Below are 27,606 nucleotides of genomic sequence, written 5' to 3'. Positions count from 1 at the left end.
ATAAGAAGCAGAAAAATCCTGCAGACGAGGCTGGGGAGAGAAGAGGAAGGACAGAGCGTAGATGGCCTCTGATTTCAGGCGGGCGTGTGCAGTCTGCGTGGAAGGCAGTAGGGAGCCGCTGATTAAAGGTTGAGCAGAGTTTGGTAGACGTAGCTGGTATTTTAGAATGATAAACTAGGAGAGCGATGCAGAAGGTTCTGGATCAGGCAGGTGGAAAGCCCACATGGGGGGTTACTGCAGCGTGGAAGGCAGAATAGCAAGGTGGCCGTCAGCTTTCCCCTTGGATCCAGAAGAGCTTTGGTGCAAGTGTGGACTCCACTGCCTACTAGCCTCGTGACCTGGAGCGAGTTGTAAATCTTTCTGTATGTCAGTTGCCTTACCTTTCACGCAGGGGTACTAATAGTCATTCATTTAGCCAAAAGAGGGCTGCCTCCTACAATGTATGCTGATCGTACAGTGGAGAACCAAACAGATATCATCTCTGCACGCAGGAATCTCATGGCCTGGAAGTAAGATTGTAGGCAGACACACAAACTAAAATGAAATAAATACATCTGATCATTTCAGATTAGGTTAAGTGCCGTGAAGAACACAGTGGGTTTTACTGCTTGGGTGGCCCGTGTAATAGAGTCATCATGGACGGCCTCTGCAAGAAAGTGGCAGTCTAAGCTGAGACTTTGGAAGTTAAACAGAGTGTTTCAGGCTGAGGACACCGTATGTGCAAGGGCCCCGAGGCACCAAAGAACTTTGCAGAGCTTTTCAGCTCAGACATAGAGCTCGTGTATAGAGGGAGAGAGAACAGGGTGAGACGCGGCACAAGATGAGGGAATTAACGAACACATGTAAAAGGCTGGGACACAGTAAACGCTCAACAGATGACATTTTTATTATGGGGATGTTCTGGACCTGAGGTTCGAGAGAGCCTAAGCTATGGTCAGGGCCATGGGGACAAAAGAGAAGACGGATCATGAACACCACCTGCAGAAGAACTGAGCAGAGGTAGGGTGATTCACGTGATTTGGGGGAATATTGCCCATGTGGATAACTGAGGGACTGAAGTGAAATTCATTTCACAGAAAATGGAGAGGTTCCGAGGGGAGCCTGGTTGAGGGGATCAGGAATTTCCTCTGGTGGTGGAGAATTCGAAGTTCTTGGGGAATCGGTGATCAGCCTGCCCTGCGGCTTGCAAGCTGGGGCTTGGGGAAAAGGACAGGGGCAGGGATTTGGGAAGTCTTCAAGAACGGGAGGAAAGGACGGCCGTTCAGCCGGGCTGAGGCCTGAGCCGTGGGGTCCCCCTGTATGCTGGACCCAGGAGGAAGAGGAGGTTAGGGGGACGCTCCTGAACCTGGGCACCCCGAGTGAGGCCCATGAGGGTCCTGATTCTCAGGCTCAAATCCACCCTCCCTGTTCCATGCTGTCATGCAGCGGGCCCTTAACTGCTGGTGTGGCCTCCGCGTCTCCATGGAGCTTGGCCTCTGTTTCCAGCCTGGGCTTATGTAACAGGCTCCGGGAAATGCACGGGGCCGTGGGTCCTGAACCAAAACGGCTAGTGTCATCAGAGCCCTCTGTCTATAATGGCACAGGTATTTGGAAAATGCCACGGAGCAGGTCTGTTAACCCTCTGGCCTGCAGCCTGTCAGCTGAGTTCGGATTCTTGGTCAAGTTTACCGTTCAAGCCAATGTTGACTGTATCCTTCAGTGGAAAGTGCCGCTCTCCTGTCAGTGAAGTCTGCGGGCTGTTCCCCTCGCCGCCTGGGTGTGTCTGACCCCTGGTCTGTGGATCACACGGGAGGTCCCAGGGGGCACCCTTGCCAGATCTGGTCTCAAACCCCAACTTTGGGGCTTGCTTGCAATATCTCTTTCTGGTTTCACAAGCAATCCCGCAACTTCTGTTTTGACTGTTGTTTTTTGTTTTGTTTAGAAAGAGAGTGTGAGCGGGGGAGGGGCAGAGGGAGAGGGAGAAAGAATCTTAAGCGAGCTCCGTGCTCCGTGTGGAGCCAGACGTGGGGCTCGATCCCACCACCCGGGGATCATGACCTGAGCGGAAATCGAGAGTCGGACGCTCAACCGACTGAGCCACCCAGGGGTCCCTTGGCTGGTTTTTAAAAACTGCATTTATAGCTTTATTTCTACTTGAAGACGATGAATGCCTTTTTTTTTTTTGTATTTTTTTTAAATACCAAGACTTTTTTTTCTTTACCAAACGATGCCTATTCACTTTCGACATGCAGAAATGAAACAAATTGTCCATAAACTTACCCTCCAGAAATGGCAATGGTTAACCTTTTGCTTTCTCCTTCCAAGTTTGTTTTTCTTTTTTTCTTTTTTTTTATTTTTTTAAATGTTTATTTATTTTGGAGAGAGACACAGAGTGTGAGCAGGGCAGGGGCAGAGAGAGAAGGAGACACAGAATCCGAAGCAGGCTCCAGGCTCTGAGCTGTCAGCACGCAGGGCTCGAACCCACAAACTGCGAGATCGTGACCTGAGCTGAAGTTGGATGCTTAACCAGCTGAGCCACCCAGGCGCCCCTAAGTTTGTTTTTCTAACTATGCAATTCTGTAACCTATTTATTTTTGCACTGATAGCAGTTATATTTATCGGTTACTTTCCATTGACCAGGTGATATGCTACGCAGTTGAACAAATGGTTTAATTTAGTAGCAAGAACCCATTTGTGAAATACAGACCAGCGCAGCCCTGTTTTACATCCTCAGATAGAAATAACAAGAATGATCATGGCTAACCGTTGTGGAAGGCTTACTAGTGACAAAGAATGGTCACTACTGCTGTCTCTGCTTTTCAGGTGAGAAAATGGACACTCAGGAAGGGGTCCACGGTGATACAGCTAGCTGGTGGTCAAGCTAGGATTTTAATCTTAGACTCTCTGACCCTAGAACCCAGAAGTGTGTGACATACGTTTGATCATTTGCCAAGACTCTGTGTCGTCCGTCTGCGACGGATTTGATGGATACTCGACATCCTCTTGCCCGTCTTTCTGGGCTTAGAATGGTCAGTGCTTCAAAATAAAGCCCGCGTTAGCGTAGTCACTGTTCGGAAAGAGAGACGCTTTTCTTGGCTGCTTCCTTCCTCCTTCCACGACCCCTCAAAGCAGTCGGCATGGAATGGATGTCTGTCTCCTTAAAAGTATACCCTCGTCTCAACCTTTTTGGAGTCGGAATCTGAGATTTGGCTGGAGCTCTTTACAGAGATTGTAATCCAGCTGACAGTAAATTTGCACGGTCTGGCGCCCCTTTCCTCCGCTCTTAACTGGGTCACCTAGAATCCTTATGGATTTGGTACAAGAAAACCACATGTCTGTTGCTTTAAGTCAGAGGCTGTTTAGAACGGGTTTGTTTTCCCATAAACTCATTGTCCTGGGTGTATACACATACATACATAGCCACACACAAAGACACAGTCACTCACTCACCCATATGTATATTTTTGAGCTGAGGTTGTCCATATACAATAAATTCCCATAAGAGCAAACGTTCTGTGGGCTCCACATGAAAGCCTACGGAAGCACGCGCTTTTTCTCTGAGCCGGGGCAGTCTCCTAGAGAGGCGCACCGAAATCATTTCTGGGGTAGATCATGCTGGCATCGAGTGGTCCTCTGCCTCTGTGCTCATCACCTCCTTATTTCGCAGACAGACTTCCCTCTGCAGTAGCCACTAAGGCGTGAGCACTAAATCCCGCTCTGTTGACCAGTGTTTCATCTTTCATCTGTAGGGCTGACTTAGGAGTCCAGGTGGGGAATTTATTGCCCCAGAGGAGACCCCCAGAAAGGTACACTGGGAAAGAGAGGGAAAACCTCACTGTCCTGCCACCGTGCTTTTTTCAGTTCGGTGAAGGATAATCCTCACGTGGTGTCAGCTTGCCCTGACCTTCCGGTAACAGGTCTTTGGTGATCTAGCTGTGTATGAGCTAAGGAGGTAGGAACCGACTCTTAAGGAGAGGCCTCTCCTCTTGGAAGGCTCCTTGGAAGGGAGGTGGGAAGGAGACGGACAGAGAGAGAGGGAGAGAGAAACAGTGTATTTAGGGGAATGTGTATATATGATTGTTCTCTAAGTACACATTTCACAGTTGAGCCAGAATAATTAGGAGGTAAATTGCCAGCTGGGCATGTCAGTTCTTTTGTTTACTTGTACTGAGTTAGTGCCAACTAATAAAATAAAGCCCTTGATTTGGGTTTGGGATGTCCCAACTTTCCTTTTGTGAAAAATTAACTGACTGCCTGTCTACCTACCTACCTACCTATCGATCGATCGATCTATTGATCGATCGATCTTTGTATCTATCTGTCTGTCTCTTCTAGTTGTGCTTTGTTTGATATTAGCTAGAGTGACTTCGTTTGTGGGAAAGATCACTGGTCAGCTTGCTTGTCTAAAAGCCAAACCTGGATGGGGTGGGGAGGTGAGGGCGGGGGCGTGGGGGTGGGCAGCAGAGGTCGCCTTTCTACCCATCCTCAGCAAGAAAATTAAAGAAGACAAATAAACCCTAATCCTGACCTGGGGGCGAATCCCAATAAAGATCCAGGTTAATTTTTCCTGCCGATACAGCCCTTGAATTCATTGTACGAATTAGACGTTCTGTGGCCCTAATTTGCCAGATCAGATTGTGTAATTATCTTTTATAGGCCTGGGTGTGAGGTGTGCTCAGTGTTTATGCTGCAGGGGGCTGAGTGTGTGTTTGGATTTCAGAGATGCCTCTGTGTCTGCCAGGCTGAGCTGCTTCTACAGAGAGGGGGTGGGAGCTTGTCTGCCGGGTCCAAAGCAGGCCCAGCGCACCTGCATGGAACAGAAGGACTTGGGACAGAGTCAGCGGAGGGTCGTTGGGAGGCACTTGGGAGAAGGCCTCCGGGCTGGGGTGGGGGTCTCCGAGAAAGGGCATTCAACAAAGGATCTGCGTAAAGGGTGGCAAGGTTGGAGTCTGGAAGGAAGTCAGACTCCGAGCTGGATGAGCTGCTCATGACCTTAGGCCCTTTTGCCTTCGTGAGCTCCTTCCCCACCCCTCCCCCCAAAAGTTCAAAACGACATTTTATTACTTAAAAACAATTTTTTAAGTTTATTTATTTTTTATTTATTTATTAATGTTTATTTTTAAGAGAGAGAGAGAGAGAGAGAGAGAGCGCGCGCAAGCATGAGTAGGAGAGGGGCAGAGAGAGAGGGAGATAGAATCCGACGCAGGCTCTGGGCTCTGAGCTTGTCAGCACACAAGCCTGAGGCAGGGCTCGAACCTCCGAACCGTGAGGTCATGACCTGAGCCGAAGTTGAATGCTTAACCGACCAAGCCACCCAGGAGCCCCTTATGTATTTTTGAGAGAGAGAGAGAGAGAGAGAGAGCAAGCACACGAGCTGTGGAGGGGCAGGAGAGAGAGGGAGACACAGATTCTAAAGCAGACTCCAGCCTCCAGCTGTCAGCGCAGAACCAGATGCGGGGCTCGAACCCACAAATTGCAAGATCATGACCTGAGCCGAAGTCAGACGCTCAACCAACTGAGCCACCCAGGCACCCCTAAAAATGACATGTTATGATTGCAGTGATTTTAAGGGTGAATATCATCCAGGCTGGATTCACTGTTATATAGGCATGAAAATTATACTCATTTTATTGCTTCTAATTTTATAAGAAATTAGAACATTTTCGTGGATCGGGGTCCTGGGCACTGCATCCTGTGCTCAGTGAGTATCGGCCTTAGGTACCTTCTTAGAAATGGGGCCCAGGGGGTTGGCCAGCTGACAACTCCCTGGCCTGTTTTGTAGAAGTCACTCCCCTCTGATACTGGACCCATTCAGAAGGTCCAAGAATTCTCCTAAACTGCAACCCTTGTTTTGGCCAAAGAGGGACCCGTCGCTTACAAAGTGTTAAAAGCCGGTGTTTGATCTTGCCCTCCCCTAGTCTTCTGCACCGTGTGGCCTTCTGTTGTCTGCGAGACTGACAGCGTGGGTGGAGAGGAGAGACCAGCGTGGGCTGGCGTGGCCTGGACATGTTCCAGACTCCTGTCTTCTTGTGGCCTCACCTGCTGAGCCTTCAGTGGCTCAGTCGCAGGTCTCCGGGAGGATCCGCCCCTTCCATCTTGGGCCGAGGTGGTTGGGCCAAGAGCCACTAGGTGGGGTTTGGCTCAGGTATCCCTGGAGATGTCTGGACGGAACTGGTCAGGGTGGGGGGTATAGATGGAAGGGAGGGACCTGTGGGGGCAGGCTGTGGGTAACCCGATGCAAGCTCAGAGGTTTGGTGCCGGGCGTGGCCGGCTGCCATTGGCCACCTTCGAGGGAACACCATCCACTCCCTGTCCTGCCGTAGTCTGCACCGAGGATGGATAGGCAGCTGGGAGGTGGGTGTGTGGCCACAGAAGGGCTCCGTGTGGCAGGTGCTGAGCCAGTGTGCCGTGGGCAGGGAGAGGCTGTATCCATGGTCCCCCAGGCTTCCCGCCTGCCCTGGATAGGCACATTGACACAGAAAGCAAAGGGGAAAACCCCCAGAGCAGAAACAAACTGTTCCGTTGAACGCAGTGTTTCTTAGAGTGTGTTGCAGGCTAGCGTTTGGATTGCTGAGAACTGGATTAAGCGGGGAGGGGGAGAGGGGCAGCTGTCTCTTGGGATGTGACCCATCTGGCATTCCACAAGTCAGCTGGGCAGGTCCTGGGGCCTGCTGGAGAGGCGGCAGGGAGAGTGGGGCAGGGTGGGGTCAGTTTGCCCGAGGTTTCTGCGGAAGGGGACGTAAGGTGTTTGAGGGCATCCCTGCTGAGCCCTGACTACTGAGCATGTTCTGTGGGACCACCAGCATTGGGCCGGCCCAGGAGCGTATTAGAAAGGCAGAATCTCAGGCTGCCACCTCAGACTTGTTGGTTTGAATTTTAACGGATTCTCCAGTTGATCCTTACATTTTGATGCATGTTAAACTTTCCTGGGGGAACTTAACACGTTCCTTAACCCGATGCTCAGACCTTACTTTATACCGACCAGAGCTGCTGGGAGTGGGACCCAGGCTGCAGTAGGATTTTCCAGCTGCCAAGGGGAGTGATTTCAGTGAGTAGCGTGGTCTGGGAGCCTAGGCAGGGAGAACCATTCCTCCCCCTCTGTAGGGTTTAAGGCCCCCACTCCTCAAAGTCTGCTACTACATTGGCTAAATCGAAATGTCATGGGGGCAGGGTGAGCTTAGACCTCCTTGTGTTAAATGTCCTATGTCCCCTGGAAGGGTGAGACTGGAAGCATTTCCACTCATCTGCCCTTTGACTCGAATGGGGTTATCGGATGCTTTCCACCTAATGAACTGAACACGGGTTGGGCGTGGGGGTGCCCTTACATAAAGCAGTAACAGGAGTGGGAATCCATTCTGGTGCCCAAGTTGAAGTTGGAGGATACGTTGTGGTTTGCTTTGCTTCTTTTTGATGAACTTTCTAGCATGGGTGAGTCATCTAGTTATGTCTCAAGTGTTGCATGGCTCAGCGGAGCTAAAATTGTTGAGTTCCTTGCCCTGTACTCAAGAGCCCTACGTTGCATTTGAGGTTGCTCTTGGGATAAGTTCTTGGGCATGATGGAAGAAGCTGGCTCGGCAGATGCGTGTCCCCAGGATTGGGGGAGGGAGTTGTGGGGCTCAGAGGATGCCGATCTGCTGGCGGGCATTGGTGGATGGGGTTGGCCACAGAGTACCAGCATGGACCCTGTCTTCCATAACCCTAGAAACCGCGCGAGTGATCCGGGCCCCAAGATGATGTATGTGTGCATCCAGCGAAAGAACAAAACACCACCCAAACAATCCTTCCCCTTGTGAGTGAAGGTTACAAGTTTTCTGTTTCAAATCTGATGGTATTATTTTTCCCCCTTTTCTTTCTTCTCCCTGTTTTCATTTGCCAACCTGGGGGTCTAGAGTGATTTCTTTGAGCCTAATGATGGGGAAGCTTAGAATAGGGCTATTATCTTAAACACCTTTTGAAATACTACTCTTCCTGGTGTCTGAATCAGGTTGAACAGAGGTTGGATTTAAAGATTAAATATCTATTTTAGCAGCAGCAGCAGCAACTATGCTCAGGAATTATGTGGATGGCATGGAATAGCCTTGCTCTCTAGAAACACGTAAAGGAATAAATGAAAGTGAAGCTAATAACAATGGTAGGGGGCAGGCACAGAGCTAGATGGTCCTCCTGATTTATCCCATCTGATGAATTCAGACATACCATAAAGTCAGAACATACACAATTCAGTAGTGTCATAGGAGTCTTTGAGTAAAAGGACCCTCAAAACCAGAACAACTCAGGCCTGTGGCAAGAGATTATTATTATTTTTTTTTTACTGAAGATTCACTGTGAATGCAAGATTTAACTTGAAAAAAAAATTGCTATCCAATGTAATATTCGTTTCATTTTATTGTAGGTGTTGTTTATTGAGATGATAGCCTGTATTTCTTTGACAGTATTCTTCCATTTGCCGTGTCTGTGATGGACATAGGAAATGGATTTTTGCCTTTATTCAGAATGAATGTAATTTTATTTTATATTAAAGAATAATCAGGGGCGCCTGGCTGGCTCAGTCAGCTGAGGGTCAGACTCTGGATTTTGGCTCAGGTCATCATCCCTGGGTTGAGTGAGCCCTGGGTTGGGCTCTGTGCTGAGCGTGGAGCCTGCTTGAGATTCTCTCTGTCTGTCTGTCTGTCTGTCTGTCTCTCTCTGTGTCCTTGCCCCCCTCCCATTTGCTCTCCCTCTAAAATAAGTGGGGAAAAAAAGAATAAACAACTATTAAACTCCTATGTCCTTGGCAGGCTATCTGGCATTCAGAGACCACTCCCTCTACATTTTAAGCTTGAAGATGAGTTTTTTTTTTTAATTTTTTTTTAACGTTTATTTATTTTTGAGACAGAGAGAGACAGAGCATGAACAGGGGAGGATCAGAGAGAGAGGGAGACACAATCTGAAACAGGCTCCAGGCTCTGAGCGGTCAGCACAGAGCCCGACGCGGGGCTCAAGCTCACGGACCGCGAGATCATGACCTGAGCCGAAGTCGGCCGCTTAACCTACTGAGCCACCCAGGCGCCCCGAAGATGAGTTTTATTGTCTTATTTCCTGGTGTAACTCTCCCTTCTTTTTCTAGGTGAAACCAGAGGTTTGAGGCTGGCCTGCGTAGGTGCTCCGAACCAAGAAAGAAGGGCAAGACACAAAGGTGAGCTGCAAGAAGGTAACCCCTTCTTGCTTTGGGGGTTTTGTTCCTTCTATAGCCAAGTTCCTCTTCCCAGACATCCCAAATGCACCTGTACCTGCACACCAGCCCACAGGGGTGATTGGCAGGCAGGAGCCTTGCAGTTAGCTGTCAGAGAAGGTCCAGGGACACAGGTTAATAAATACTAATGGTCACTGCAGTTAATTCCAGGCAGGCTGTGTTCTCACAGCTCCTACCTGGGCGAACTCGTTCCCACCTGTCACAACCCTAGCAGGTCAGCGTGTTCTACCCAGCCTGCAGGTGAGGAGACAGAGGAATGGTCAGTCGCCCAGGGTTGCCTTCCATCACTTCCTCCCTTTGTGACTATAGGCCGATGGCCTTCACTTCCCTAGACCTCAGTTTTCGCCGCTGTAAAATGGGGATGATGCAAGGAAATCCCTGCTATGTTGGGTCATGAAATGAGAGGATACAGAGTTAAGTGCTTGGCATAGTGCTTGGGATGTATTAAGGCACACACTTAATGTCAGTGGGGTTTTTTCCCTCTTTAGCTCTGGATATGATCTGGGGTGAATTGGTAAGCCTCTCACCTATAAGATGGCGATGCTAATACCTTGTCGTCAGGGGAGGTCACGAACTAAATGAGACAGTACAAAAATACAAATGAAAGTCCAGATCATAATAGATGTCCTGTCTGTTCCCTTCCTTATTTATCTTATTCCTCATGGATCATGTAGAAGGAAGATATCCAACCGCGTTAACTCCCCCATCCCCTAGAACCCCGAATCCTGACCGTTGCTCCCCAGTGATTTTCGGAGTTGATCCTTCCCCTCCCTTCTCCCGGCCACCCTGCTGATCTTGACTTTGGTTGCACACACCGGGACACTCACTGGGGGCGCCAACCTTTAGATTTCCAGTCTTTCTTTCCGCACATAATCCTACCTGTGCTTTCTCTAACCTGCTTTCTTAAACCCAGTATTCATCATGGCTACTTTCTGATTGAAAAAAAAAAAAAAGATAAAACAGAAAAGCAACCCTGTCATGCTTCTCTAGTTGTTATCTGAGCGACCAGACCTCACTGGATACTTAATCTTATTGCTACGACTCCCCACTCAAATCCGGATCCTTTTAGCCAAACTTACGTGCTTCGTATCCTACCTCCAAGACTGGAATGTTTCCACGCCACCCCCCAGCGCCCCCCCCCCGCCCCGCCCGCCATGTTGCCATCTATGTGCTCACCTCCTCAAAACCCCGTAACCATGGGGCGCAGGGCACTGGAACCTCATCTCACCTTTGCCTCCCTCCCCCACTGGTGCCTTCACAGCTGGGGGAGGGGGGGCAGAGTGGGAGCTTATTTTCTGTTGGGTGTGGGTGTTTCTTCCATCTCATCCCTCCCTCCCTGTGTCTTCTGCACACACCGGGTGCTCAGAGGGCAGTGGGGAGGGAGGCTGGGCCTGAGAAGGAGGCAGTCGGGGAAGTCAGTGTGGCCGCCGTCTACAGTTCGGGTGACTGGCAGGGGAGCGTGAGTGGGGGGCGGGGTGTTAATGAGTGACTCCGAGGGGATTTCCAGGCCAACTGTGGGCACTGCCTTTGTGAAAACAGCTCCCTCTGCCTTAGCCCGCCCTCTCCCCTCCCTCCCCAGGTGACCTCAGCCTGAATAGCAGTTCGTTCCCTGAGATACACAGCCCTCCATGCCCTTGGGAACGGCAGCGAGTTCCTCATTCTTTCCTTCATTCGCTCGTGCATTCATCTAACGGAGCGTTACTGGGTGCCCGGGCCGTGCCGGGGCGCTCAAGGCAGAGGACGCCATCCTGCTGTCACAGAACTGGCCGAGAGTGTGGGGAGGGTGGATGCTACACAGCAAAATAGTAAATATGTTAATCACCTAGTACCTGGGAAGGTGCTGGGCTGTGCAAAACAACAGAAATGTAGGCAGGAAAGGCAGGCCGAGTGTGCGGGCAGGGGAGGGGAGGGCGGGTTGCAGTGTTGAATAAGGCAGGGCTCCTCACTGAGGAGGGGACCTCTGAGCACAGGCTCGAAGGAGCTGGCCGCGTGAACACTTTGGGAAGAGCTTCTACAGAGGGAAGAGGGGCGTTGAGACCGAGGCCCCCGCCCACCTGGTGTCTTTGAGGACAGGGGCACCGGTGGGGTTGGAAGGAGGCCCCAGCCAGCGAGAGCCTGGGGGGCATCAGCCTTTCCCACTGAGGAAACTGGGAGCCACAGCAGGATTCTGAGACGCGTGTGCTGTGCTCCTCCTTCCTGGGGGCTGTGTGGAAACGGAGAGGAGCAGAGCAGCTGAGGGGTGACAGCACGATCGGTCGGGCTATCGGGGTGCCTATCCCTGTCCCACCCAATCACATACGTGTGACAACGGGATGACATTTAAGGTGGGGATGAGCTGAGAAGCTTCGGGGCCATTTCTCAGGAGCTGTGATTGCCCCGTTTAGGCTAGCCTCTTGCCCTGGGGTGGTGGCTCCCTGTGAGGGTCAGTCTCCTCTCCTCCCTGCCTTCGAAGCCATCGGGCATGAGACCTGTAGGCTGTGGGCTCAGCTCAAAGGGAAAGAGGAAACAGAAGGGAATGGGGGAAGAATTCTGGGAGGAGAGAGGCCAGATGCCCCCGTTTTTCCCGTCCAGTGGTGGAAGGACAGGAGAGGGAGCAGGCTGCCCTCGGGACACCGGAGAGGCTGATCCCGGCCATCCCTGTGGTCTCCCTGCCGCCCTTCAGGGGGCTCTGCCTGGTGCCCTGCAGCACCTGTGTCTTCCTCACCTCTTCCTCCTGCCGTCAGAGGGAGCCTGACAGTGACGGGGCTGTCCTCACTCCCCGTGTGTCTTTCCTGTCCTGCGGTCAGAGTGACCGCCCGGCTGGGGCAGGCTCGTTGTGCCCCAGAGCTCACCCCTCAAACAGCGTGTCTCTTAGAATGCTCTCGTGGGGATGCTCTCGTGGGGACCTGAAAACCTGACACCCAGGGAGGACCTGCTCTTTCCTCGGGTCCAACCATCACGCGTGTGTGGTGGGGACAGAGAGGTGGCTAGGACACGGACTTCTGCCGTAACCGTAATTGAGAGTGAAAAGCCGGGGCTCTGGGAGAAAGAACGAAGCAAGCCCCAGTTCCGAGCGCCAGTGGGGATGACCTCAGCCGGGGGACGGGAGCCGTCCAGAGGACTCGCGGATGGAACTTCCCCTCGGGGTCCAAATGTGAGTCACCGTGGCTCGCGTCTGTGCAGCGGGCTCCATCCCCGGGCCTCCCACTTTTCACCCTGGGACATCATGGTCACTGCTCAGGCCTGATGACTCACTTGGTCTCCCTGAGCCAGCCACGGCGGGGTGGAGCCTCTCTCTCCTGGCATCTGCACCCTCGGTGCTGTGGACGCAGCTTGTCCGGCCACGTCCTCGGGCAGTATGTGCGAGACGTGTGTGGCAGACAGAGCCCCTCACGCCACACGGGGTTGAGCCACAGCTGCCAAAGCCGATTTCAGAATTCAGTCTGGAAAGTCCGGGGGGCTCCGGGCCGCAAAGAGCACGGCAGCCTCGCTCTCTGAGCCCCGGAGTGAGTTGCACTCCGACACCTGAGAGGTGGGGGACACACACCCGCCTGCCCCAAGGGAGCGCCCTGTCACCCCATCTAGACGAGCGGAGTTCACCCAAAAAGGCCAGCGGCTGGCGGGGTGTCAGATTTCCCACCACACCCGGCACTCAGCCTCTCCTCTCATCTTCCCCCCTTGGTTTTCATCTTCTAATGATAGAAAGAGTGTCATCTTTTCTCAACCTGTCAGTCTCACACCTGCCGGGAGCCCCTGGCGGTAAGGTGCCCAGTCTGTCCAATCTGATGTCATCTGTGTTTATCGTCTGTTTTAGAAACCAGGTAGCAGGAGGGACTTTCTGAGGATTAAAAAAAAAAAAAGTAAATCCCCAGACTATTTCAGTGAGGTGTTTGGTTTGTTTGTTTTTTTTTTTTTTTGCCTCCTGTTTTTTTTCATTTTCATAATTTTCATTTTTCCCCCTCTCTCTTTCTCTTTTTAATTAAAAAAAATTATAGGAAATACCATGCAAGAGTGGGGAAGGAAGGGGAACCTGAAGAGGGGTCCACCCTCCCCCAGGTGAGGTTGATTTGGTGTATCTCCAGAAAACACAGAAAGGTGGCCCTGCCAGGCCAGTCCTGCCTCCCACCTGACGCAGGACGTAGAGTATGTTGACAGTCATGGGACTCAGTTTACCAGCCACAGCCTCTGTCCTTCCTGAGGGTGATGGAGCTAACTTATGGCCTCACAGTTTTGTCCTTTGGCTCATCATCTAGAACTTTCCACTTCTAGTCATCCTTGTGTGCAAATGGAGGGGTGGGCAGGTAGGAGAGCGCTCTTTAGGGTAAAGGTCAAAGGTGAGAGACACCTGACTCACTGTCAGGCCTGGGTGACCACCTGTCAAGTACCCCTCTCTCAGACATCTCTCCAGACTCCTTGGGTCCGGGGTCACTGTCCCTACTGAGGGAGTGGGGAGGGATGGGGAGGGGCAGAGGCTGGGGCACGGGGACACTGGCCTAGACCTTGAGGGTCCACTTCACAGGGCCCAGCTGATGCGGAGAAAAGGTGGTCGAAGGTATAGGCACGGATGCCACTTGGCCCAGGTGTGAGAACTTGTGTGAAAGGGTCGGCCTCCGGGTGACTCAGTCTGCTAGCAAACTATAAAAGGGAAGTGACTCACTGTCAACCCTGAGCAAGAACTCCTAAGGCCAGGCCGCCAGCACCTGTCTGGGACGTGGTTAGTTATTAACGCTGCCAGTAAGAGTGTCATGGGAACCGGACGCTGGCCTAGATTGCTGGAGGTGGCTGGGCTTTTTCACAGCCTGCACACCTTCCACTCCCTTCTTACGGCTCCCCTCCGGCTTGAACCCAAAGGCAGAAGAGCCCATGGAGCTCTTTGTTGCACAGGGTCTCCCAAGGGGCCTTGAGGAGGACACAAAGTCCACACGGGATGAGGAAGGGGACAAAGCAGTGGTTTGGTGAGGGGCAACCTTGGCTGGAAGGTTAAGTCCACGGAGCCAGCCTGAACCCGGGAATTCCAGAAGGAGTGGGCTGTGGATAGGGCTGGCCCTGCCCTGCCCTGCCCTCCCCACCCTACAGGTGCTGCCCAAAGGGTTCTGGTTCTGGGACCTCAATCAGCTCTGCCTTGAATGCCTTGGGGCGGTATGGGCTGGTCTTTCCAGCGGCCCTGGGAAAGGAACCCTGCCTCCTCCCACGGAGGGCCGACCCGACGATCATTAACTCCTGCCCTACTGACCTGTGGCCCCAGAAGAGGGTAGTGTTGTTCTTGCTGTGCTCTTCTCTGAAGTCACCCAGCCACTTCTTGGGGCCGCTTGAGACAGCTCGGTGAACTCGAGGGCCCGGCTCTGACGACCTCTACGGGGCAGGCTGGCAAGGCTGTAGCTCGAGAGCTGAGCCCGGCACTCGGGTCAGCTCTGTGTGCCCTCGGTCTTTCCCCGTGCCCGGAGAGGTACACACGGGCTGCTTCTCCTCCCAGATCCCAAAAGGTGTGCTTCGCCGCTCTCGCAAGGGTGGCCCGGCCTGGACAGGAGTCATGCCTGCCTCTGCCGGTCCACCTCCTGCTGTGAAGCAGGAGGAGGAAAGTTGATTGAACAGGAAGAGGTGGGAGTTTTAGGGAGTCACGCTCCCCAGGGTCCAGAAAAGAAGCCCAGCTCCGAGAGAAGGAGGTGCCATCATCTGATCTTTGTGGTCTCCTGTGTAAAACCCCAAAGTACTCGTGGGCAGAACATAGGTGGTGGGGATGCCATTTGCGAGCCTGGGCTGCAGAAGGAGCACTGGGCTGGTGACCAGGACATGTACTCCCTGGGTGGCCCTGAGCAAGTCCTCGATGTGCTCAGGCGGTTTCCCCATCTGTAAAGTGGGAATAATAACAACACCTGTCCTGCTTACTTGACAGGGTTTGTGTGAGGCCAGCTGAGATCACCGAGCACGTGACAGGCTTTGGGAGCGGTTAAGGGCCACCCAGATCGGGGCCGAGGCGCTGTGGTTCTTATGGTGATTAGCAGTCAAGCAGGGCCTGAGGTCTGGGCTCCCCTGGGAGGGTGGCTTTACGGGCACCCACCTGCGGCTTAAGAGCTTTTTGGGCCTCCCACAGCTGATAAATCACACCGGTAGGTGTTTTTAGTCTGGGCTGCTGCTGCAGAAAATGCTTCTCTGCCTTCTCTCCCTTCCTCAGTGGGCCAAGGAGGAGCAAATACAGATCCCAGGGCCTGATCTCTTAGGCTTTCCCCAGGAACCCACCACCTGCCCCTATACCGACTCTGGTTGTCCCAAGTCTCTTTCTCAGTCCACACAATCACTGAGGTTCAGATTGAGGTGTCTCTGGCCACGTGATTTGCCCTGGTATGTCACTGGCTTACCATGAGGGAAGAGACAGGCACACGGGAGTGTCCGATCGGGTATCTCATAGGGCGGTTCATCGAGAAGGTGCTCGACAGATAGGCGTTGAATATACAGATCATCTAATTCTTAGTTTAATTTGCTCCAGAATGTCCCACACTTTCATTGAAAGGAGGAATGTAGAGATTTAAGGGGACCTGTCTGGTGAGGCAGTAAACATCTATCGAGTGCCTTTTCTTTGCCCAGCACTGTTCTAAGTGGATTGGGCACAACTCCTCGGCTCTTGTAAAGCCGTACTCTCCCTGGCCACCCAAATCGATCTCCTCTGCAGACCAGGATCTCCTCTGAGTCTTTCCAGGCGGGTGTTCTCTGCTGGGAACGCTGGCGTGGTGCAGAACCTCTCTCTCGAGGCTGCCCTGCCCGCCATCGGCAACTCCAGCTGCCAGGAAGTTCGTTCATTTAAGGAGACTCTGTCTGCCTCTGGGTCCCTCCAGAAGGGATTGACGTCTGGGACCTGGAGGACTCCAAGAAGGCCTTGCGGAGTTGCCGAGACCCAAAGAAAAGGCGGTCTGCAGCGTATCCACGAGCGTCCTGCAGAAGTCACGGCCACCCACAACCTCACATTGTGACCATGTCTGTAAATAGGGTCTCTGCAGATGTGATTAGTTAAGGACCCAGTGACAAGTCCTCAGAGGAGAGAGAGGGAACAGAGAGATGCAGAGAAGAAGGGGATCTCAAGATGGAAACAGAGACTGGAGTGAAGCATCCACAGGTCGCGGACGGCCGACAGCCAGCAGCAACTGGGAGACCAGCCTGGAACGGGTTCCGCCTCCTGGCCTCTGGAAGGAGCCAGCCTTGCCGACACCTTAATTTCGGGCTTCTGTCCTCCTCAACTAGGAGAAGAGAAGTGTCTGTCGTTTCATGCCACCAGATCGTGATCATTTGTTAACGGCAGCCCCCGCACGGCACGTGAGGCAGACATACACACGCTCTGTGATGGGTTAGGGGAACAGGCTTGAGGTGAGGAGTCCAGGGGACCAGGCTACCTGTCAGGAGGGTCTGCAGGCTCGTGGGTCCGTAGCTGGAGGGGCCGTGATGCCGGGCTGAGGTGTGTGTGGAGCAGAGCCATTCTGCCGGGAGACGGTCTTCAGAGCCCAGAAAGGTACCGACCTTGGATTCTGGCTCTGTCTGCCAAATTGTGACTTACGTGATGCCAGAGGTAGTTATAAGATGCTTACCATTAGAACATTTTATAAAAGGGGGCGCCTGAGTGGCTCGGTCAGTTAAGCGTACGACTCTTGGTTTCGGCTCAGGTCGTGATCTCGTGGTTCATGAGATCGACCCCGCGTCGGGCTCTGTGCTGATGGCACGGAGCTTGCTTGGGATTCTCTCTCTCTCCCTCTGTCTCTGCCCCTCCCCTGCTCTCTCTGTCTCTCACTCGCTCAAAATAAAGAAATAAACTTTTAAAAAGGTTTAAAAAAAGAAAATTTTATAAAAGGCAAGGAAAATATTCAGGATCCATATTCGGTTATATCAATGCTCTCTTTTTAAGGAATAGCATCACGGTGTTTTTATGGTCATATAGTATTTCATCATAGGACTGTGGCATAGCTATTTTGGAACCCTTCTTTGATGTTTCCAGCGGTGTTTTCTTTTGTGCCGAAAGGCTCTGAAGAACATCCTGGTAAGAACTTGATTCATATCCATTCTACTTTCCAGGATCTGCTGTAACAAATCACCAGGAGCTTGGTGGTTTAAAACACGAAGGTATCGTCTTATGGTTCTGGCGGCCAGAAGTCTGAAATCTTATGAGTCTCATGGGGCTCAAAGCAGGTTGTGGACAGGGTCTCTTCCTTCTGGAGGCTCCAAGGAAGAGTCCTTCCTGGTCTCTTGCAGCTTCTGGCTGCAGGAGGCTGGCACATTCCTTGGCTTGTGGCCACATCACACCAATCTCTACCTCTATGGTCAACGTCCATTCTCCTCTCTGTAGTCCGATCTCCATCTGCCTCCCTCTGATAAGGACCTCTGTGAGGGCATTTAGGGCCCATCTCGATAATCCAGGATCATCTCTCCATTTCAAGACCCTTGATGTAATCCCACCTGCCAAGTCCCTTTTGCCATATAAGGTAACATTTATGGGTTCCAGGGATTAGAACGTGACTCTCATTCTTCTGGCGGAAGGGGATGTTGTTATAGAGCCTATCCCTATGTCCATGACTGCTTCCTCGTAGTAAATTCCTGTAAGTGGAAATACAGGGCACAAGGGTCATACTGATGCTGCGTGAAGTGTTTGGAGAAGGCACTCCGTGTCGAGTAGATTGACTGGCGTGGTTTGCTGCTGTCCCTTTAAGAGCCCTTCTTAGCCCTCCTCGGAGTCCAATCCGATAGGGAGGCTGTGGACTGAAATCCCCATTACAGGAATCATTTAGAGTCAGCCTCTGGGAAGCTCGGGGCTAATGAGATAATTCCCATTAGGAGAGGAAGGAAGTGAAGGTGGCCTGACATCCTTTCTGTCTCTAATTTATATGATTCACTGAAACCTCCCCCTCTTCCCCCGTGGGGCCCCCCTCCTCCGGCTGCCCCTTTGAATTCTGGTTCCGCTGTCCACCCTCATTCTGCCAGCCGGGGCTCTGGTCTCCAGCAAGTCCCAGCATGCCGAGGAACCTTGGGAAGGTTGCCTTCCGCCCAGATGAGGCATTCAGGCTCTTTCCTCCGCAGCTCTGCCAGAGAATCTGTTCTTCAGCTCTTTCTTCCCTTTTCCCAGAGCCTCACCCAGTTCCCCTCTCCCCCCATCCCTGCCCAACCGGTGACCCACCGACTGGTGTCTGCAGGACCCAAGAAAGGGAGAAGAGCTTTCAACAGAGCACAGGCGGGCCCCAGGGTACCCAGAGGTACCAAAGCAGCCAAAATTTTGTTTGCCTCCCCCTCCTGTCCCCCTCCCCCCACCCCATCCTTTTAGAGTTTTAGAAGGGAGGGAGAACGAGAGAGAGAGAGAGAGAGAGAGAGAGAGAGAGAGAGACAGTTCCTGTTTTGTTCCACTGCCTACACTTTTGGTCAAAGTTGTCTCTGCAAACATGAAAATCCAGTTTGGGTCTTTAATAGGCAAAGTGTGAAGTAACCCAAGGTCCAGGGTGTTTGAGGTTCAGATCCAACCCTGGGAACCCATCTGGGGGCTGCAGAGCACAGAGAGGAAGACCCCATCTCATCGCGGGCATCGTTTCTGCTGTCAGAGTTCATTTTGTGACACTCGCTTGCTTTTCTGGGACCTGCTGCTGGGGACAGTTCCAGCCTCCCCTCCCCCAAGCCTGGGAAGGGTCCCTGGCGCCCAGGGGGAGGTGTGGCTCCTTCTTGCCCATCCCCCGTTTATTCTTTTCCTCCCTCTCATCCTCCCTGAGGGAGGCCATATGGTGGAGTGTTCCGAGTCAGGGCCAAGGGCCAGAGCCGCGCTGGCCCCGGGGACAGTCCAGCGGTCCTGATGTGCCGTGTGGGTGGCCTGTCCTGTGAACTTACTGCCTGACCTCCCCTGGCCTCTGAGAGCCCAGCTGCAGCCTTGGTTAACAGCCTGGCCCCGCAGTGACGGGAGGGTGCCGAGGCCCTGCTCCCCCACCCCCCACCACCCTGTCACCTTGGCATCCGTGCCACATGCTGTGCAGGCGGGGCTGGGGCTGGGCCGGGCAGACCATTCAGAGTCCCCAGAGGCCCCTTTCTGTTGGGTTGGCCTAAGCTGGCTCTTCGGGCTGTAGTGTCTCTAATGGGGCGGCGGGGTGGGGGGGTAGAACACTCGGCCAAGGTTTGAGGAGGAGTCACGGACTCCCAAGTTAGGAGGAGGAGAGAAGCAAGGGCAGGACCCAGGAGCTGGAGGTGGGCAGAGGACGTCCGTCTGTCCATCCTTCCTTCTGTCCATGTGCTTCCAGGTTAAACAGCATCAAACCTAGAGTCCTGATTTACGTCAACTGGGTTGGAATCCAGGTCGCAGCCCTGTCCTGTCCTGTCAGTGGCTGGGCCATCCTCTTCTTGGTGGGGGGGGGGGGGGCGGGGGGACGGCTCCAGGAGGAGGGGCCCTTGTCACCCGCTCCCTGTACGGGGGCACACGTTGCCACACGCTTTAGGGGTGCTGGAGGGAGCATGGAAGGCGTCGAGGTAACGGTTAATCTAAATGCTACAGACAGCTTTATTGATTAAACAAAAAGAGTACCAAGGATGGGTCTGGAGTTTTTATACACCTCTTAGGTCTGGTCTACACCAGGAAGATAATCGAGGCAGTGACTTACGGTCCCTCCTTCCCGCATTTTTTAGTAGAGATCAAGACAGATACAATTACAGGGACAGATTTACTTGTTGAGCCGTTAGTCTTTCACTCTGTCCTCACAACACGGATCCTTCTCTTATTCCCGTTTAAAACCTGGGTTGGAGAAAACTGAGGTAACTTGCCCAAGACCCGGGACTCGAACCTCGCTTTGACTCCATTTCAACAAGCTGAGGTGTCCTCAGCGACATGTGCTGCCTGACGTCTTTTCCTGTTGGTAGGAGTGAGTGTCCATGCCTCACGTCCCTCCCTCACTTGTCGGGTAACTAGCCTCTGTTTCTGGTGATTCACTTGTTCGGTCATTCATACATTCATTCACTCATTCGTGTGCCTCCTCAGGGTCAGACACTAAGGGTCCTCTGAGCACCGGGAAGGAAAACGTGGTTGCTGACGGATGCCTCCAGCTGACCGGTGACCGACCTGTGAGGTGCTGAGGAACATTCAGGGCCCTCGAAGCCCGCCAGCGTGGGTCCTTGAGTGCACGGGCTCTTTTCTCTCCCATGTGGTTGACAGTCCTTGGTGTTCTAGATCCAGGCAAGCCACAGGTCCCACAGTGTCCTCACTGCAGGCTGGCTATGGGCCCTCAAACATTTGGGTAGACAGTAGAGTCCGATAAGGGACTTTAGGGACCAAGCGAGGGGACCTATCCATTTATCCCTCCTAAGGAAAGAGGGTAGCACGCGCCCTCCTGTGGAACCCCATCCCTGGCATGATTCACAGAGGGCAGAGGAGCTCCTGCACGATCTCCACATAGGTGTCCCTCTGTCCCCTTGGTCCTCATTGTTGCAGCAAAGCCGGACCCTCTCTGGCCCCAGTCCCCTATTAGCTACTGTTAATGGGCCATCTGAAGAAAGAGAAGAGAAGGGCCTTGTGATTGGCCATTGGGTGGCCCCTGAGGGACGTGCCGCATGATAAGGAGAGGGCAGAGGGAGTGTGGGACTGGGGTCCCTATTATCTTTAAAGTCCATCTTCAGGAACAGTCTCCCGTGGATACACAAGGGATCCAAGTCGGCTGGTTCAGAAGGGTCTTTGATCCACCTAGAAGTTAATGCTTTTCCATGGAGAACCGCAAAGCAGCCCCACCCAGGGCAGCCGAGATAACAGGCTGGTGCAATCACAAACCACCAGTCTCTTGATAATGCCCAGTTTTATTGAGGTCTGGTTTTCACCCAATGGGAACACATCCGGCGAACATCAAAGGGAGCAGGCGTCACCTTGTGCAAAGAATCCCAAGCCCTCAGGTGTGTGTGCTGGGAAGAGTGCGTGTGGGGCTGTGTGTGCACAAGGCTGCCCGTTGGCAATTACCTTTGTATAGATCAGAGGCCACCAGCCCCAAGGGGCCTTGGCCAGCCGTGAGCACCGTCCCCTTATTCCAGCTGGTCCAGCTCCTCGGATGTCCCTGCAGGTGGGGATTTCACATCTTACATGTGTAAGGGACGCTCTGTGTCATTTTGTACTTGAGTCTGCCTCGGAGGCAGTTGGTGTAAGGATTTTGAGGGTGCTCTGAGGAGACAGAGCCCGAAGGCATGTTATTTGGGATCTCAGGCTCGCTCTTTTGGAATCTTTCGGAGGTCTCTGCACTACAGGGAGCAAACCTCAGGGGTATATGTCTCACCCATAAGGGTGGAAGAAGAGGAAGCGCACGGTCGCATCTCTGCAGGGGGAGGGTTGGTGCATGAGTTGGTCGAGTGTGGCCCTGGGGGAGGGGCATTTCCCCCGCCACCCCCAGGCGGTGGTGCCCCTGGACGTCGTGCACTGGCCTCCGGAGACAGGAGCAGAGAAACACCCCCATACAAACAGAACATCTGGAAGCTTTTTAAAGTTTATTTTTTAACACATTTGCAAGAGTCAGGACATTTGCACACGAGGTTTACAGGCTGGAGGGAACCAGGAGTTTCGTCAAGCGGGAGACACATTTTGACTCTGGAGAAGGCCAGTAGTGTAGGGAAAGGAATGGGGGAGCCCTGGGAATGGCCGGTGTCAGCAGCAAAGTCCTATATGCTTTGGGCTAATTGGTAGCACAGGAACTTGTTAAGAGGCCCTCGGAGCAGAAAAGGGACCCGAGTCCTTCGCCTCTTCGGCACCACTGGTAGAGAGCGGCTGGATTTCTTCTACTGTGTTCCGATCAGCTGCGTTACGTGGTCAGGACAGAAGTCAGGTCCTCTGGGAAAGACTGGGAACGTGCTGGTAGACTCCATCCCGTTGAACCTTAGCTTCTGAGAGCCTCACTAGGTGGGGAGGGGGGCTTTTTCTGTGACCTCTTCATCTTTCCATCTAGGCTAGCCACTGGGGGGCTGACGTAGGCAGGGGACAGAAAGGCCCACTCATCCTGGTGCCTCTGTGAAGGGATGCCTGAGAAGGCCAGAGCCCTGTGAGCTGCTGTCTCGCCCTGCACTCCTGCCCCACCCCCTCCCTCCCTCCCTCTCTCTCTCTCTCTCTGTCTCCTCTGCTCTTCGCCTCCTCCTCTTCCTCTTCTTCCTCCTTTTTTCTCCACCCCCCACTTCCCCTAGTGACATCCTGGACTTAATGGTTTGGGCCAAGGGAAACAAGGAAGAGCTTGGCTCAGCATTTCAGCAGGGTAGGCAGGGAGTGAAATAATGGAGGAAAAAGACAGTCCCAGCAGGACAGACAATTTACACATGACTTCATCTTTCTTTTCGAGGAGCCACAGCATCAACCTGTTCGGCCCTCCCTTTCTTCATTGCTGGTTTCTCATTTAATTCTTTCCTTCCTTTCTGCTCCAACCCAGTGTGGAGCACCGGCCAAGCTGATTTTCAGGGCTCCGTTAAATAGATGGGAAATCTCTCCTTGCTCCGGGGGCATCCTTGTGGGAGGACTGTGGTTTCAGTGCCTGGGGAGTTTACCCAATTGGAAGGAGAATTAATGCTCCCCGTTTCTAAATAGGCCCCACTGCCACCCCACTGTCTTTATTAAGACAGTTCTTTTTGTTGAATGAGCTCATGTTTCTAGCTCGTGGGAGCTGGTTCATTGTGTGCTGTTTATTAGGGGAGGAAACTGAGGCTTTGTGTGGTTATTCATGGGAGACACTGAAAGGTGTCCACCCAGTTCTGATGGGAAATGAGGTGACACAGGGAATAGGAATTTCTATTCCACCCCATCTAGTCACCCCCATCTGGCGACTAGGATGCCGGTTCCCGGGTCCACAGCAAGCCATGGTTATTGTAGCTTCTTGTGTGCTTCCCATAGTCAGGATTCAGGTGTGTCCCCTTCCCCAGCTCAGAGAGGTGTCTCCTCCGGGCCCACTGGCCTTCTGCAACGTGCAGTGCTTCTCGGCATTAGCCGCACACTGGAATCACCCAGAGAGCTTTAACTACCACCTGATCCTGCCCTAGTAGATTCTGATTTCTCCAGGTTGGGGCCAAGGTCCAGCCACTGGAATACTGAAAAGCATCCCAGGTGATTCTAATGTGCAGCCAAGGTCAAGAATGAACCACCCCTGAGAGGCAGCCTTTCTCAACTGGGAGTGATTTTGATGACCCCCCCCCTTTCCTTTCTTACCATGCCCAAGACAGTGTTGATGGCCACACGGAGAAGAGGTGCTATTGGCATCTAGTGGGTAGAGGCCAAGGGTGCTGCTAACCATCTTACAAGCTACAGAACAGCCCCCTGTGGTTTTGATTCAGTAAGTCTGGGGCAGGGCCTGAGAATTTGCATTTCTAACAAGTTCCCCGGGTGCCTGCTGAAGCTGCCAGTCCAAGGTTACACTTGGAGAGTCACTACTCTCGACTGACTCTGAATCCTGTTTTTCTAGATCTGTGACAATATCGCCTCCATCGTGGTTACTAGAAAACTCTAAATTGGCAATGACTTACTAAGACAGAAGAGCATTCTCGCCCACATAACAGAAATCTAGAGAAAGGCTACAGCTGTTTTTCAGTTGACGGAACTGAGGCTTTCAGAGATTAAGCCATCAGCCCAAGTGACAGTCACAAACGGTATAATTTGAGAGCCTGCTTAAATCCTGGACTGCTTCTTGCCTCAGTTGCTCTCAGAGACCTGACCTTTCCCTTCTGAGCCTGCAGGGTGTCTGGTAGACGATTCTGAGCCAAATTTGGGACCCCATCCCTTCTGACCAGCTGCATTCCATTGTCACCTGTATCCCTAACGCAATACCCTCTTCTATAGATTTACCGGGAGACAGAGGCATGGTAGGCCCGATTGACAACATTAGTTTCTGTGGCTGCTGTAAAATCACCACAAGCGCAGTGGCTTGAAACAACACAAATGTATTCTCGTACATTCTGGAGGCCCACTTCACCGGGCTAACCTCAAAGTACCCACAGGCCTGGTTTGTTCTGGAAGGGCTAGGGAAGAATCCATTTCCTAGCCTTTTCTAGCTTCTGAAGGCCTCTGTGTTCTGAATCCTTCCTGAATCACTCCAGGCTCCTGCTTTCATTTTCATATCTCATTCCCCCTGCCTCCCTCTTGTAAGGACACCTGTGGTGACATGTGGGGCCTACCCGGGTCTTCCAGAATCACCTCTGTATGTCAGATCTCTTCTGCCACAGAGGGGAACGTTCACAGGTTGCCCAGATTGGGACATGGGTGTCTTTGGGGGCGGATATTCCACCAACCACAGGGGCTATCTTGCTCTTGCCCCCATCCTCCCATTCTTCCTTCCTTGGCCCCCGTCTTTCCTCCATCAGCTGTTCCCTACATAGACTCTCCATACCTTTAACTTCTGTCCCGGGAGTTTTCAAAAAGGCCAGAGACTGGTTCTGAAGGGCAACACGGTGTGTCAGAGGTTTGTCTGATCAGCTCCCAGTGGCCTTGGCAACGGGCACGAAAACATTCACGTGGAGAAAGGATTGGGGGAAGGGAATCCTGCCCTGGACGTGGCAGTTCGACTTCACCTGGGCGTGATGCACGCTGAAGAAGCATAAACAGGAGATACAGTTGTCGCGTAGCAAGCTTCGCAAAACCGTCTGGTTTGTGGGTAATCTCTCAAACCTCTAGCTGCCTGCTAATCCCTGAGCCCCCTGTTTGTTGCCTTTCTCTAGGCTAACGGAGGCGTGTCTTTGGCCAAATAGAAATGCTACTACCCGGAGCAGAGTTATGTGGGGAGGGAGGACGGGGGTGTGCTTCTCTGTGGGGCTGGTTCTTTCCTAACCTTACTTTCCTTCCCTGCAGTGATCCCCTCATCGCCCCCCACCCCATCCCAACCGCCACCCCCCACCCCCCGCCCGCCTTGGCTGGGTCCGCCTGCTGGGATGAGTCTGGGGTGTTGTATGTTTTACTCTTTATTTTATTTTTGCAAATGCCTCCCAACATTCCCCTCTGTGTTTAATGTCCCTCTGCCAAGTGCATGAGGTTGCCCGGCAACAAGAAGGAAGTCCCAGTGTGATTCACCCGCTGTTGCCAATTAATTTGCTAGCTGCGTGCGTCTCCCTGGGGAAAAGGCTCCTCCTGGCCCTCCGTGAGCCTGTGCAGAGGGCCGCTGCCCGGGAGGGGGAAGGAGACCAGAGAAAAGTTAGCACAACTTTGGGGCCGTTCCGGGGGTGTTTTCGGGTCCAAATGAAAGAGTGTCTGGAGAGCCCAGGCCACACCTGGGTGAGACTTACGGTTTCCTCTTGGCCGCCAATCAGAGAGCCTCCTGGAGTGCCAGAGCGCCTCCGCGTAGGCACATTGGCTGGCTTTCTGCGGGTAGGTGGCTCTCACACGCACACTCGCCCTTTGCGGTTCTCCTGCAGAGCAATGTCCTCTGAGTTCTCTGCTCGGTGCCTCCCAGCCCGCGGGGACTTCCTCCCGTCTCTGACAGTTAGCACCTTGTCTCTGGGGATCACGGCAGCTGCACACATCCCTGCCTGGGGTGTAGCCAAAGCCCGCAAGAAGGAGAGCACCCCTTCGTAAGGGTGCACGGGGCTAAGCTGTGACGTCCGTAGGTCCGCAGAGGGGCGGAAGGGGGCCTGTTGGCCCCCGGAATCCCCAGCGTGCGTCCCTCGAGCTTGATCCGTGTCCCCTCTCTCCCGAGGCCCGCGAGGGCCGGTTTGCCTGTGTGTTTCAGCTGGCCCGGTCTGGGACTTGGGTTCCCCGTACGGATTTGCATGGATTTGCAGTTGTCCAAGTTGTTCCGTGTGAGTTGACGGTGATTGCTGCTGTCGTGAGGCCTGGGATATCTGTGCCCGTGAGTAGGCCCCTGGCTTGCCTTGCTGGGCCTCGCCAATTTTAAAATGGGGAAGTCCCCCGGGGGCATTTGGTGGCACTAGCTATATTTCTCCGAAAAGGGGGCCACAGGGGGTGGCGGGAAGTGACAGAAGCATGCAGAGCCCAAACCCGTCTTCGTTCATCTGCAGTCAGCATTAGGAAAGAGAATGTGTTAAGCTGTGTCTTTCCTTTTCCTCTAAGGAGCCCCATCTGCCCTGGATCATTTCCTCATTAGTTGTCGAGGGATTTGTGAGAATAGACAGAAGTCTCAGCTAAGGTGAACATTAGGGTAGGGACCAGGCCCTTGTCATCCTGTACTGAGAACACCGGCACCCTCTGCGCCTCAGTTTTCCCACCTATAAAGTGGGTGACCTAACACCTCCATGCTTCTGGCACCACGTCTCACAGACATCATAGTGAAATGCTGAAAAAGAAAATTTTCTACTTGCTCTGGGCTGGCTGTATTCGGTGTGTTTTGTTTGTTTTTTTTTAAGTCAGCTGTGGGTATCGCGGTGAGGTCTGTGTGGAGGGTTCCCCGTGATCATTCCGCGTAGGAGTTCCTTGAGTGGTATAAATACGCCTTTCTTTTTTTTCTGTCCTAGCTCAGATAGCGTGGTTAGCGCTGGAGGTTCTGTTCACCGGCTAGAACATTGTGGACTAAAGACGGGAAAGTCAAGCTCACTGCTGAAAGAGCGGAAGCCAGACTCTAACTCTGATGCTGTGTTTCGGTCCACAGGCCTGGAAAGGAGGGGCGGCTAAGGGCTCCTCTTCCTTGCCCACACGTCCCGCCAGGAAGCCGGGTCGGGCTGGCGTGTGCCGCCAGGATCCCCGGGAAGGACCCGGCTAAGATGGGACCATCTCCTAAGAGGCAAGAGCTCTGGATCTGATTAAGACTTCCTCTTCTGGAGAATGAAGAACGTTCTAGATTGGAGAGGACATTGGAGGAGAAAGTAAAGACTCGTGCACTGAGGAGTAGTCCGTGTGTGGACCTGCGTGAGCCGGACGTGACCTGCATATAGTTGGCGAGACACCATCGTCACAGACCTCGTCCTTCCTTCTTGTGGGAGACATTCCCTGTACCGTCGCCTGGTCTTAAGACTCCGCCCCCCCCCCCCCCCCCCCCCCCCGCTCCACGCCCCAATCCCCGGGAACCACAGGGCTTTCTACCGCACCCTTTGTCTTGCCCCCCGGCTCCCCCGTCTGCTGTGCCTTTGGACGCGGTCATTCTTGTTTGCTCCATTATCTTCCAGCCGGATACAGAGTGAATAGTTAACTACACTTAGGTCAAATGGGATTTTAATTTTCGTTCCTGTTCCTTCTAAAGCGGCCGGTGTTTGCGTTGCTCTGTGAGCAACATTGGAATAGTACGTCCTCTCCCTTATTTGGGATCTGGCCCCCTCGGGTTCCAGAGCGAGGCAGGTGAGTGCCGAAGTTCTTCAGGGCTCTCCAGTGTCAGGGACACCGGAGGGGCTCCTGCAGGGGAGCTGGCTCAGGACGGCTGGCGTCCTCCATGTCCAGCTTCTTTCATTCGGATCACACGCGGGTGTATGTCTGGAAGAGTGAAAAAGACGATTTGTTCATCCCGGCTACCTTCTACCTTTTTTAAACT

At 53.1% G+C, this 27,606-nt stretch overlaps 1 long non-coding RNA gene across 2 annotated transcripts in view; it reads left to right on the top strand.

The window, feature by feature from the left end:
• The window catches only part of LOC107179364, a 192,348-nt gene extending 165,234 nt beyond the window's left edge, over positions 1–27,114 (top strand). For both annotated transcript variants that reach the window (XR_006210999.1, XR_001509967.2), the window contains exons 2-3: positions 9,086–9,154; positions 26,734–27,114. This is a non-coding gene — a long non-coding RNA (uncharacterized LOC107179364). The remainder of the gene's footprint in view (positions 1–9,085; positions 9,155–26,733) is intronic.
• Positions 27,115–27,606: the final 492 nt, after the last annotated feature.

This window comes from Panthera tigris, chromosome E1 (assembly GCF_018350195.1).
Source record: "Panthera tigris isolate Pti1 chromosome E1, P.tigris_Pti1_mat1.1, whole genome shotgun sequence".
NCBI lineage: Eukaryota > Metazoa > Chordata > Mammalia > Carnivora > Felidae > Panthera > Panthera tigris.
The sequence above is the reverse complement of the archived record's forward strand: the minus strand, read 5'-3'. Positions and strand labels throughout refer to the sequence as shown.